This window comes from Passer montanus, unplaced genomic scaffold, assembly GCF_014805655.1.
Source record: "Passer montanus isolate IOZ18808 unplaced genomic scaffold, ASM1480565v1 scaffold9, whole genome shotgun sequence".
Lineage (NCBI taxonomy): Eukaryota > Metazoa > Chordata > Aves > Passeriformes > Passeridae > Passer > Passer montanus.
In genome coordinates, this window is record NW_024374367.1 from 14,943,154 (window position 1) to 14,956,799 (window position 13,646).

General features: G+C 41.3%; 1 protein-coding gene across 3 annotated transcripts in view; it reads left to right on the forward strand.

The window, feature by feature from the left end:
• CNTN6 (contactin 6) overlaps positions 1–13,646 on the forward strand; it is a 125,212-nt gene that overhangs the window by 28,141 nt on the left and 83,425 nt on the right. The window lies entirely within an intron of this gene.

Genomic DNA, 13,646 nt, shown 5'->3' on the forward strand with positions numbered 1-13,646 from the left:
AGATCTTGCCCACAAACTTTTAAGTGCTGCAACAATATCTGTGACTTCCACGTAATCACAGGCTGATCATCCCTCCCATTGTTTGCAGAAGCTGGAAAATAAAACGTCTGGGGTTATTGATTTGCTACTTCTTTTTCATTTAGCGCCCATTGATCGCTGTTTATGTGTGTGTTTTTTTGTTGAGCAGGAATTAACATTGAAAACTTCTTGGAATTCACTGCGTTCACACCTACTTGACATTCCTAGGGAAATCTTGCAGCCACAATTTTACTTCAACTGGGGGTTTTAAAATTCGGTGTTTTCTCCTGGTAGCAAAATTAAAAAAATTATTTAAAAAAGGGATTTTTTAATGTATTAAAAAAAGAACATCTTTTTTTAATGTATTATTATTATGGTTGGCACTTGCCTGGGACAGAAAATGTGGTTGTCACAGAGCTGGAGCTCCTAGAGTCATTTCCAACATCTCAGGATGATTGAGGCTGTGGTTGTGGTGCTTACATTACAAAAATAAACCTCTTGGGGTTGGGAGGCGTTTTTTCATCCCTGTCTGCAAGAGGAAATCTGGTGATTGGCACAAAAATTGGTTGTGGAGTGTGGCAGCCCTGGGACAGGGGGAGGGAACAGGGATGGATTTTTCCAGCTGGATGGGTGGAAGTGTCTGGGGTGGCTCTGAGCTGCCACAGCTGGGCCAGGTGGAAAGCTCTCCTTGTGATATTCAGATCCCACAGTTTTCCCAGTTCTAGTTCCCAAAACGTTGGAAATCACAGGCCAACCACACATTTCACTGGAGACTGGATTATAGTCCTGAGATAACCAGTAATAATGTGAATGGATTATTTTGATTTACCTTACTTTTGTTTTTCACCCTCCAGAACACCCCTTTTCTCTAGTACTCCATTCATATTTAGGATTAAACTCCTTAAAAAAAATTAAAAATTAAAAGCAGCGTTTAATTGTCATGGAATGACACAGTTCCAGGAACAGCAGGAACAACCCCACGTGCACCGTGTGAGGATTTATCTCAGTAATTGCTGTGGTTGCTGGCACAGCTACCACCATTAACATCCAAGGCAGATAAAGCTCTCCAAGGCTTCTCTTGCAGGAGGTGAGAGGGGAACAGGAGGACAAATCTGGGGTGTGGAGGCAGAGATCAGGCACAGAGGGGACCTGCAGCCCCCATTTCCCTGGGTCCCTTCTTCCCCTGGTGTGCAGTCCTTGTCCTCTGGGTCAGACACTGCCTAAACTCCCTCCTGCTTTGCAGCAAGAAGAAAATTTATAAACTTTATCTTGATATATCTGATTTTTAGACCCTTGTAGAATTTTAGCAATAGCACTTTTCCCCCTTCTGGTTATAGCATTACCAGTATTTTGTCCTGTGTTCAATATTAATATCTGCTTTATTGTTCTATTCTAATTACAATCTCATTATGAAAGGGGCCCTATGTTTTCCTGTGACAGATATTGCATCTCACTGTTAGTGAATCTTGGTTATTCCATGCTTATTGTTATTAATAATTTGTAACAATTGGATTGGAATTAGAATATTACTTTGCTAAATCACTTTTGCTGCTAATTAAGGCACTGTGTGTGACATTGTTTCACTCCCAACATCATTGTCCTGCTTTTCAGCCTGCTCTAATTACCTGTAACTCACCCATTTTGGCTCACAAATCAGGTCTTTTAATCAAACTCCTCTGAGCTTTGGTGGGAGCTGCTCTTGGTGGGAATGAAAAGTTCTCGTGGACAAAGATATTTGTAATGACAAATGCACCTTTCACTGCAGCCCCGGAGCTCCTTAGAAACAGAATAATTGTCCTCAAAGCTTCCAAACACAATAAAAGGAGGAGAGTTCTGAGGGAAAAGTGAAAGGTAACTGAAAAATTCCAACTCTTCAAGGTATCAGCTAGGAAATCACTGTAGCTTTAAATTGTCTTCTCTGCACAAAACAGCTGTGAGATCAGATCTGTCACACTGTTTGCTGGGGTAATATTTCCTCTGAAGCAGCAGCAGCACTTCGTTATTTGCCTGGGAACTTTGCTCACTTTGCTGCCAAACAAACAGAAGACACACAAAGGTCATGCTTGAGTCACGAGTGAAAACTCACATTAATGGCCAGGGGGCTTCCTGGTGTGTGTCTGGCATTAGCAGGACTCTGTCTCAGTGACAGAACCTCTGACATATCCTGAATATTGCAGCAGTTTGAGGAAAAGCAGAGAAAAAAGGGTTTATTTCTGCACAGTTCTTTCTGCAGCCATTTTAGGGAGTGTAAAAATGGTGTAAAAAAGGTGCAGGTATTCGTGCTGGAGCTGTTCTGCAAACAAACCTGTGCACACAGGCACAGCTTCACCTTCCTTTTGTCATGGAATCACAGAGGGATGGAATGGTTTGGGTTGGGAGGTGTCTAAAAGCTCCTCCAGTGCCAGCCCTGCCATGGCAGGGACACCTCCCACTGCCCCAGGCTGCTCCAGCCCCAGTGCCCAGCCTGGCCTTGGGCACTGCCAGGGATCCAGGGGCAGCCCCAGCTGCTCTGGGCACCCTGTGCCAGGTACCAGCACCCCCAGCTCCAGCAGCATCCCTCCATCCCAGGGAGGAAAGCTCTGAGGCAGGCAGGGGTTCAGGCACCACTCCAGCAGCACTGCCAAGCCACTGGAAGGCTATTTCCATGGGAGGTTATTTCTGTGCACTGATCTCCAGTCTGGGTGGGTTGTTTGCCACAGTTTTCCTTAAAAACAGATGCAAAGCTCATTATTATTTGGGAGAATTGTGTGGGGAAAGAGCAGCCTGTTAGAAAACCAGAGCACACTGTCCCTGGCTTCTCCCCTGGGGCATTGCTGGGTGCCCTTGGCCAGGCTGCCCTTGTTTTGTTTCACTGCCCAGAAGGTGCCCAGGCTGCCACTCCAAAACCTTAGGATAGTCTCCATCTCAATACTCCGAGCTCACCCTGGAAAATTTAGAATAAAATCTATCCAAACTTTGGCTCACGTGCTCAGAAAGGCTTTCCCCCCAGCCCCAGTGTGATTTATGGAATGCAATTTCTTCATCCTCTAACATTGTCTCACTTCATACACTTATGCCAAATTGTTTTTGATGATTTATTACTTTTCCCACAGCTTATAAAAAAATGGGTATCAATACAATGTCAACCAAACTGTAGGGGTTAATCTCTAGTAACTTATTGAGCATTAATCAGATTCATATTTCAGTCATATTATCTAAAGCTACTAAAATCACTGATGGTATAATGTAACTTAAATCAGAATATAATGTAATACCTCCGACTTCTGTTTTTATTTAGATTTATTCTGATTTACACTGAATATGGCAGAAATAAAAGACTTTTCTCTGTGTCTTCCTTGTACATTTGTGAGTTTGCAAAACACAAATAGTTTGCTCTAGGCCAGAGAAAATGTAACAATTTATGCAATAGATATTGAATTCATATTTGCCTGACAAGTGACCTTATCAGCTATAACTTGTCATCTCCTAATTAGTCTACATTTATTTTATTCACTCAATTAACCCCCAGCCTCTCCAGGAGATAAGTTTGCGATACATGAAATTATGTGTGGTGTTGCAATTAAAATGGTGCTGCACATGTAGTCCACAAATTTGCCTTAAAGAAAGGTAAACCTCATTAATATCCCACCAGTCTGACTGCAAATTAAAATGGTTTTATTGCCAGTGATGCTGCTGACTTTCAGTGCTCACTGGCAGGGAACAACAATGTCTTTTCTTCAGAGAATCTAAGAATAATCACATAAAACTAAGAGTGCACAGTGAGATTTAGAGAGCAGAAATACCTACATATTATTAAAACCGTACTTCCCAGAGAAATTACCAAGTTCTTAATTAAAAAAAATAAATTATAAATTAAGAGTGGCCTTAAAGGTGAGCACCTAGTATTTGTATGGAAAAGAACAAAATCCTGTGAACAGAATCCAGCCTAATTCATATTTTGTGCTTTGAAATTACTTGGGTCAAGAGTTTTGGATAAAATATCTGAACCATGACCAAGAGAAATTCATGCAAACTTTAAGGAAACCAATCAAGATTGGAATCAAGATTTCTGTCCCAGTTTGATATGTGTAAAATGCTTGTGCATATGCACAACTAATTTATAGGAGAAACTGAGACAAGAGAATTGTTTTCAGCCAAAGGTTGATGTCCACTCAAGTCAAAAGAATCAAACAAACATTTATTGTATTGCACTGACATTTTACCCAGCTGTCTGCATAGTTTTCAAGATATTAGGGATGTGAAAAACACAAACACACAGAAAATGAATGTGGTGAAGCAGGACGTGTTGTAAATTCAGCTGGATGCAATTATTGAGGAGAGGGAACACGGAACACCCTCCTCTCTTTGCTTTGAAACTCTGCAGCCTAAATCTCCTGCCATTGGAGCTGAATCCATCATTGATTATGTCATTGCCCAGAAATATGGCCTTGAGCAGCTTTGTCATAACTCTGCTGGTGATGCTGCAGCGTGGGCACGCGGCCATCCGTCAGGAGGAGACAATTTCCCCAGCGCCACAAGTCAGGCAAATGTGTTCCCAGCAGCCTTGTGGGACAAGTTCTGCTGGAGATGGATGGCACCAGGCTGTGATGGATGGCAGGGATGGGGCAGCTCCTCACACACCTCTGGGGTGTGAGCGGGGCTGGATCCTTAGGGAAGGACAGGCACCTCTACTCTGAATCCCACAGAAATCTGGGGACAAGGGAAGTGCTGGCTGTCCATCCCTGGAGGTGTCCAAGGCCGGGTTGGATGAGGATTGGAGCAGCAGATAATGGAAGGTGTCCCCACCCATGGCAGGGGTGGGGCTGGATGGGATTTAAGGTCCTTCCAACCCAAACCATTGTGTACTTCAATGATCCAGCCTGCATTCAACACTTGCCCTTTTGTCTTCACATCCTGAAATTCTCCAACACCTCTACATCTCTTGATTTATTTTGATCTACAGTCCCATCCATACATTATTTTCACTTTTTGCATTTCATCTTTGCATTTCATTTCATTTTCTCTTCGCATTTATTACATATCACTGCTCACATTACCCCCACAATTTTAACACTCTGTCCCAGCTCAAGCGATGACAAGCAGCCCCTACATCGAGTGTCCTCCTTTCTTTGGCATCAAAACACTTTCCTTTTTTTCCCCCCCCAATCTGCTGCAGTTTGCATTCCACCACTGGCAGAGATGAGATGACTAATCCAATTTCCCTCTATGCAAAGAGTCCTCTTGCATTTCTCTCTGCACTTCTACTTTTTCCCTGAATAGCCGTCATTTAATGCCCCGTTATCTTGGATGGCACTCATTTAGTGGTTTATTAAGCAGTAATTCAGCAGCCTGTTATCAGTTCCTACTATAGCTGGGGAAAATATGCCAGCCAAGTATGTGAGATTTCCGCAGAATTACAGCGGTTTTGTGATTTTTGGATTAGAGAAAAATTACCCCAAAGTAATAGATATGAAATGTTTTCCCTGCATTTCATTATTGGCCCGGTGCTAAAGCTCCCATCAGGCTATTCCTACTGTAGATTGTCTGATTTTTATTTCTTTTTCCAACCCAAGCAGCTAAAATCTACAAAATCACAGAGGACTTAATGGACTGAGAAGTCCTAAACCTGGACTCACTTTTTCTCCTGCACTCATGTCCTTTCTGAATGTTTCCAGGTGGGAAAAAGACAAAAATTAATTTTTTAGAGCTTCTTAAAAACCAGGGAGTTGAAGTGAAACAATGGGCAAAGGTAGAACCCAAAATGTAGAGGGATCCACATAAATCCCAGCTGGAAAAAGATGGGTTTGCGAAATAATTTTGGTGATAAAATAGGTGAAGGTTGTGAACTTGAAAAAGTTGATGAAAATAGTATTTTTTAATAATAAATCACTGCTGTTTCCTAAAATGGCTGTATTTTAACAAATTAAAACAGAGATAAAAGGGAGGAGGTGAGAGGGTGATGAGAGCTGAACTGGCACTGGCCACGGAACAGCTGCCAGAGTTAGGGAATTTTTCATATCTGCTCATGAAAAGCATTTCAGGCTCTGGTTTCCCTCTGGAAACTTGCACAGGAGGACAAATGGTGCGAACTCCTCCCCTGGCCTGGCACTCCATGTTCTCCAGGCTCCTCTCAGGGTGAGAGCCTTGGGAAGGGTCCACAGGGACACCTCAAACCCCAGTTTTGGGCTGCTGCTGTTCCTGTGCAGCTTTAAAATGGCATCAAACATCTACATTAGGAGAGGAAAGAGTATCTAAACAGGATCATTTCCAATTTTCCCTGGATTTTCAGCCTGCTGACATGGCCAGCAACATTTCCACCTCACATGTCCCTGGCTCAAAGCCCTTCCTGCTGACCCTTCCCTTTCCAGCTCTGCTCCAAGGCAGAATTTCAGTGCAGCCCTATCAGCCTGCATTTCCCCCCTCCTTTCAGCTGGGTTTTGTTTTGTTGTTTATCCTGTCATATCTTTTTAATTTTTTTTTTCCTGGAGAACACATCAGATAAAGGTCATTTTTCCTTGAATGGAAAAGCGCAGTGATTTTGACAGTGAGACATTCCCAGCTTGCTCTACATCAGAAATGTTGATATTAGCTCCTCTAAAATAGAGAGTAGAGACAAAAATTGCCTGAATATTCAATGGCAGGCAGTCATTTCCCAAAAAAAAGAGCATTTGCAAAGTTATGATTGTGACTTCTGCTAAATTCCAGGGTGCCATTACTGGAAGGATTTTAACTTCATTTGCGTTTGCTCAGAAAAAAAAAAAAAATCATCATGAAGGTATTAAACAGTCACAAAAGATGATGGCTTCAAATAGTGTCTTTTGGCTGATCCATAATCATTTGCTTTGGCAATTTTATTGGGGAACATTAAGGCTGATCACTAACTCTGTGTTCCTAATTATTTCTGAAATATTGTGCTGTTTTCTGTGCTGAAATGCGGAACAAGCAGAGAGCAGTGGGCTGGTTGGGATTGCAATGTTCTAACTGGGTTTTAATCAATGAGTGATAATGAGAGCTTGTGTTTTGACTTTCCCTTCTTAATTGCCAGTAATAAAGCAGATCCTCATTGATGATATTTAGCAGAGTTCAGTTTCATTCATCTCTGTTTATTCTATTTATTTTGAAAGTGCCTGGGAGCTTTCAGCGGGCTAGACACAATAACAGAATATTCAATGCTAATTATATTTTCCTTGCCTGATATTTTCCACAACAGAAGATGATCCTGCCTTTTCCTAGGGAGTGATTGCATCTCCCTGTTTTCAGCAGGTTTCTGGAATGCAGGAGGAGTCAAAGGATAAAACCACGTCCAGTGAAATCCCAGCTACATTTTGCCATTTAAATCTCTGTTTCCCTTCTGCTGCTCACGATAGTTGAGATTTTTTTTTTTTTTTGGCCAGGATGCCAAAATAAGAATTTAACGTAAATATTCTCAAGATGAGGCAGATCTGCAAGTGCTGCTTTATCTTACCCACACAGCCACAAAAAACCACACGAGGTCTGATCTATCTCAGGTGGATCTTCTCTGGCCAATTGTCAATTTTGGAACCTGATTTTTGCTTAGGAAAGACCAATTTTTTCCTAAAAGTTTAAGTTCCAAATTTAGTTTTGATCCTTCAAATGGATGCCAGTACTGTGATGACAAATGCATGCGAATCAGTCAGTCAAGACAATAAATATTTTGATAATATCCTGCCTGAATCATCTAATTTAAATCAGGACCTGCCTTAGGTTTAAAATGTTTTAAATATCCCTTGCATTCCTCTTCAATTATATGTAAGAAAATAAAGAGTTTTTTAATCTTGCCTGGATCACTGCTTGAGATGATTTATACCCCAAGATTTTCTTCCTGAGTTATCAATCATCTGAAAGCAAGAAGTAGGTGGCAGCCTGAAATTTCTATATCAGATCTTTCTGTGTCCTGAGGAATTTTTGCCGTGGCAGTAATTTGGGCTACAAAAATAAATGGTCTCCATGTGTTTTTCTATTATCTTCATGATCTCAATTATTTCTGAGTGTTATCCCAGGGTATAAACCTTGTTATCTACATATAAAATCATCACTGATGTCAGGGTCTTACAGCTAATTCCTGACTGGTTTAATTCATGCCTCTTACTTCAGCCCTGGTGAGAAAAACAAGCATCTGGGAAGGAGCCATTTTGTTCCAGTAATTCAAAATAAATAAACTAAATTTAAATAACTTGTACAAGGAGCTTAAACACCCACCTGCATTATAGTGCTGTAGAATGGAGATTGTATCTGGATTTCTACAAGGTCTGAGGCTCTCAGTGCTGCAGAACCAAAATAGAACTTCACATTACAACAATTTTCCTGTTGAGCATAAGTGGAAATTACCAAGTGTGGCCTCTGGAAACAAAGATGAATCACTGCTTGCTTTAGTAGATTCAAATTATTTGCAAACAGGCCTCTTCCATGATTTCTCTCCATTCCAGTGTGGATGGATCTTTGAGTGCAGCAATTCTCCTTTCTCCCCTCTGTCTCCACAGTCCCTGGGTGGGAAAGAAGAGTTGCAAAGACTCAAATGGGTCGGAAATTTCCCTGAATTCCTTTATTTTTTCCCCTCATTTTCTGTGTAAACAGAACTGCAGTTTCTCATGTTGTTATGTGAAATTTCCCTGAATTCCTTTATTTTTTTTCCCCCTCATTTTCTGTGTAAACAGAACTGCAGTTTCTCATGTTGTTATGTGCTTATTCAAGTCAGTATTTCACTCTCACATTAAGAAGGCATTGACAGGGCATCTACCAATGGAATTTGGGAGTCATTACACAGAATTCCAATGACAAAAATCATCTGAGCTTAATTACTCCCCATCCTCTAAGAGAACAAAGCACAGTTACATTTTAAACAGAGAAAAGTTAGAAAGAAACAAAGTGCTGGCTTTCTTTAAGTGGCAGGATAATAAATGATATAGCTGTTATCTTCTCCTGTAGCATAAATTATTGAATTAAACCTTCAGTCAGTTTGGCAATGGTGCCAGATGAATATTACAGGAGGACAATGCAGCAAACAGAACCTGTCACTGAATCTGGGGCTCCCTCAGAACTGGAATTACACTGAACAAAATGCTCGTGCACTCGATTGGAAAAGGTTCATTATTATTTATTCATCTAACACAAAAACCTAATGAAACTTCATTGAGAAGGGGGCACGTCAGGACTGGTATCCATCAGAAAGGCACATCCCTCCAACTTCATCAGGGATATTTGTCTCCATAATTAGATGTCTGTTCCACCAGAGTTCTCCATCTGAAGGACATGCCCGAGTTCATGACATGAAACAAATCACCCACACTAATGAAAAGGTGATTTTCACCTCCTATCTCACTTGTCTGCATCTCCCACAACAGCACAAAGTCTTTGGGAAATCTTTTCATAAAGCCAAAAAAAGTCAGGCCCAGGTAGGAATTTCAGCACTGTTGCTCACATGTTTGTTTATTTTTCAGTAAAATATTCCATTATTAATACAAGTGACACATTGTGTATTTATAGCCCCTCTCCTGGAGCACCTTTCCACACATCCCCACAATGAATTGTTCATAAATCTGTGCTCATCTCCAGTCAAAAGCTTAAATCAGTGCAGCTCCACTGAATGCTTTCCACAACCCATCCATTAGGAGCAATTTTCCTTCTCTGCAACTTGAACTCCTGGTCTGGAATCTTTAGGGAATATCTGGGGGTTTGTATGGAACATGGTATCCTGAAAATCTGAGATTTGACTGCTGTACTCTGGGTGATAACAGGAGAAAATGTCATATTTTGGCATTTAGGGATCCATCCTAAATTATTTTGGGATTAGAATGTGTGTATCTGTTGGATGAGTAATAAATTCACTGCTACCCAAATATATTCCTAGAAAGTTGAAGCAATACTGGTTATTATAGAACTTTTGAAAAATGTTGGGAGTATCAGATTTTGACAAAATCTTTTGTCACTATATATATTTAATTGAAAAAGGCTCATAATTCTCATGACTATGACAGTTTTTGCATAATACTTCCATAATTATCACCTGTGATATATTACACCCTAATTTTCTATGCTAGGTTCTGACAATAACGGTTATATTAGGAATTAAATCTGTATTTTATGGCTTGATTGTTTGTTTTCACACCCAAGGAAAATGTGCAGTCAGTCCATAACCTGAGCATGTTGTTTGCTACATCGGCCTCAGCTCACCCTACCTGCCCCACCATAGACATCCTGTTTAAATAACAGGAAAAATATTGGAATATTTGACTAATTTCTCAAGGAAAAAAAATTGGCAGGATGCAGAATCGACTTACTGAAAACATTTCAAATTGTTGTGCCACTTAGGGCGGGAGGAGCCCTGATTAAATAAAAGTTATATCTCCAAACTCAAAGCAAACGTGGGGTTCTCCAAGTGAGCCACAGGCAACTTCCATCCATCACACGTGGGAAGAGGGGACAAAGGAAGGGGCACTTGGAGTGCCAGCTCCTGGGAAATGCCAGATTCCAGCTGTGCTTCCTTCCATCTGCTTGCCCTCATTATTTTTCAAATCTTAAGGAAGGGACACAATTTTCCCACTATCTCCCTAATGGAATGGCCTCGTGTTGAGACAGGGGAGGTTTAGATTGGATATGAGAGGAAATTTCTTTATGGAAAGGGTTCTAAAGGATGGGAACAGCATCGCCATCACTGGAAGTGTTCAGAAAAAGTGTGGATGTGGCAGCTGAGGACATGGTTGGGTGGTGATGGTGCTGGGCTGGATGGATTTGCTACTTTGGAAGTCTTTTCCAGCTGCAATGAATTCCAATGATTCTGTGCAAGGGATGCCTTGCACTCTTGGCTATCATTTTAAAGACAGTTTTGTTCATAAACCCTGGGCTTGAGTGCCAAATTCCCCATCATTACTGAGAGTTTTTCTGACTTCAGCAGTGCTAGGACTTCCCCCCGTGTGCCTCACCACTGCCTCCCCTTCTCCCAACATCACAGGGAGATAAATGTCTCCCTGGTTTGGTGTCTGCCAGCAGAGACTCTCTGGAATTCCACCAGCACTCCCAGTTTGACTCTTTCAACAGAAGATGAGACTTGAAAGGAGCCCTGTGTCTCTGGAGCTCTGCACATCAACATCTGAAGGGAGAAAACTCATGAAAGTTGAAGCCCCTTGGGGAAAATCCTGCAGGTCTTAGGTTGCTTCATCCTGCTCAGACCTACAAGATCTAATCTGCCTTTCTGTGCTTCACTCTCAGAGAGCTGGCTGGCGCTGGGAGGGACAGAGGGAATCCTGCCTGTGCTCCTGACAAGTCGTTTTTCTTTCCACACAACATTTTCATGGCCATTTCTCTGCTTCATCTTTTCCCATCTTCTCTCCCAGTGTAAAAATCCGACTCCTTGAAAGGATGTGTGTTACTTTAGGTGGTACCAAGCAGTGTTTCATCCATTACCTCTCGTTTTGCATCTGTCAGGCTCCTTTTCAAGTCCTTGAGCTCCCTGGTCCAGGCCTTTGAGGAGGGAAATAATAATTTCATTCTGCTTCTGACAAGATTCAATCAAAAACTCCAGTGCTCTTTGCAGGGAAACACTCCATGGCATTTAAAAATCTGTGCACCTCATAAACTCCCTGTCTTCCAATTACAAATTACCCATATCTTCAGCTGAAAAATTAAACAGATTTTGAATAAGTTGGATTTTTCATAGTTTTCCTGCTGTCATTAGAAGGGGGAAGGGTTTAATTCACCTGTCCCATCCCTTTTGCTGGAGCTGACAGGTGTTTTACTATCACACTGATTTAAAAGACGCCTCTTAATCAGGTGTCAGCTTTGGCCCATAAAGTCATATTAATGTTTTGGATCAGATATGAAGCTCTATCTAAGGCACATTAAGAAAGATTCATTAGAAACTCACTACCCCTGGAATTTACAACCTTCCTGGAACTTAATAGCCTGGATAAATTCCTCCTTATCTGGTTTGCTTATGTGAATTATGGCAGTTTTGCATTTAGAAGCTTCTCGTCATGATCTTCCATAAGGATTCTCTGATATGGCACATCCAGAATCATGGAATGGTCTGGGTTGGAAGAGACATTAAAACTCATTCACTTTCACCTCACAGGGACACCTTCCACTGTCCCAGGTTGCTCCAAATCTTGTCCAGCCTGGCCTTGGACACTTCCAGGGATGTGGTCACAGTTTCTTTGTGCTCCCAGCCCACCAGAATTCCCAATTCCTGGTCCTGGAGCAGTGAATCCTTTGGAGTTTGGCTCCTTGGAGCTGATTATCCCAGACAAACCTAAAACCTCTTCCTACAAATAGATCATGATGTTTCTGGGGCAATCTCAATTTCACCAAACAGATTTTATCTGCTATCACCGAGCAGCTTGGAGTGATGGTAATTCCAACTCCAGTTTGCAAAAAATCCTAATGGGAAGGAAGATCTGGGTAGCAAAGGGGTAAAAGTCAGCTAATTTACAATATTGGCCTACTGAGTTACCCATACTCACATTACAGCCTGGGCCTGGGCCAGCCTGAACTGCTCCTGGAGTTTCTCCTTTGCATTTCCAGCTGGGCAGAGACCTCACAAGGAGCTGCATATGAATCCCACCAGAGTCAGAAACAGGAAAGAACAGGGAGTAGGATTTGGCTGGAAATTAAGTTGATTCAGTGTGAACTCCAGATTTTTTCTTCATTCTCCCTGTCTGGATGAGGGAGAGCATAAATACCTAAACATTTATTATAGCTGAGTAACACCTCTTGAACTGAATTTGACAGGAATATCAGGGTGTGAAATATCCACCACTGCCAATAAAGCAGTGACTGGGAAGCACTGGGACACCCCTGCTTCTTCCATAATGACAGAAAAAACAGGGTTCCTCCTCTTCCACTAGCGCTGTGTTAATGCCTGGATTGGCTGAAGACAATATCATGTAATGAATGAAGGAATGATGATTCATTTTCCTGCTTTAGCTTTGAATTCAGGCTGCCAAAATTATGGTCTTTAAGGAGATCAAACTGATTTGGCATCATAAAGAAATGCATTTTAACTTCTTATCAGACATTCCATAACAAGAGTTTATATTTACTTTCAAGAATTATGCTGAGGATTCACACATGATTTTTATGTATAGAAACCATACATTTAAACAAATATTCATATTCCAATTGATTTTTTTAAAAATGTGAACTATTTAAACCTTAACAAAAGCAAACAGCCCTACGAAAATGCATTTGTCATGTGTATCTCTGGAGAAATCACAGTGATTGTATTGAACCTGGAGGATGGAGAAGAAATATATGGCCATTCTCTATAGGAAACACAAAAGGATGCATCAGGAAATTAGAAATGACCAGCCTGACCTTTTCTATAAATAAGAGATGGACTCCTAGGACACCATTGGCTCTGAGAGTGCACATCATTTCTCACAAATTTGATGTTATTCTCTGCTGCAGATCAGCCAGCGAGGAAAGGATATTAAAGAGAGAACAAAACAACAGCAAGAAGCTGCCTTTACTAAAATTCATGGGCAGTATTTTTGTGACAGGGACTGTGACATGTCCACTGGAAAGGGGCTGTAAAATATTGTGTCCTTATTCTACACATTAAGGGCTTGCTGCATTAAGGGCATGGGAAGGGGATAGAAAATTAAGATATTCAGTAGTCTGCAAATGACAAATGA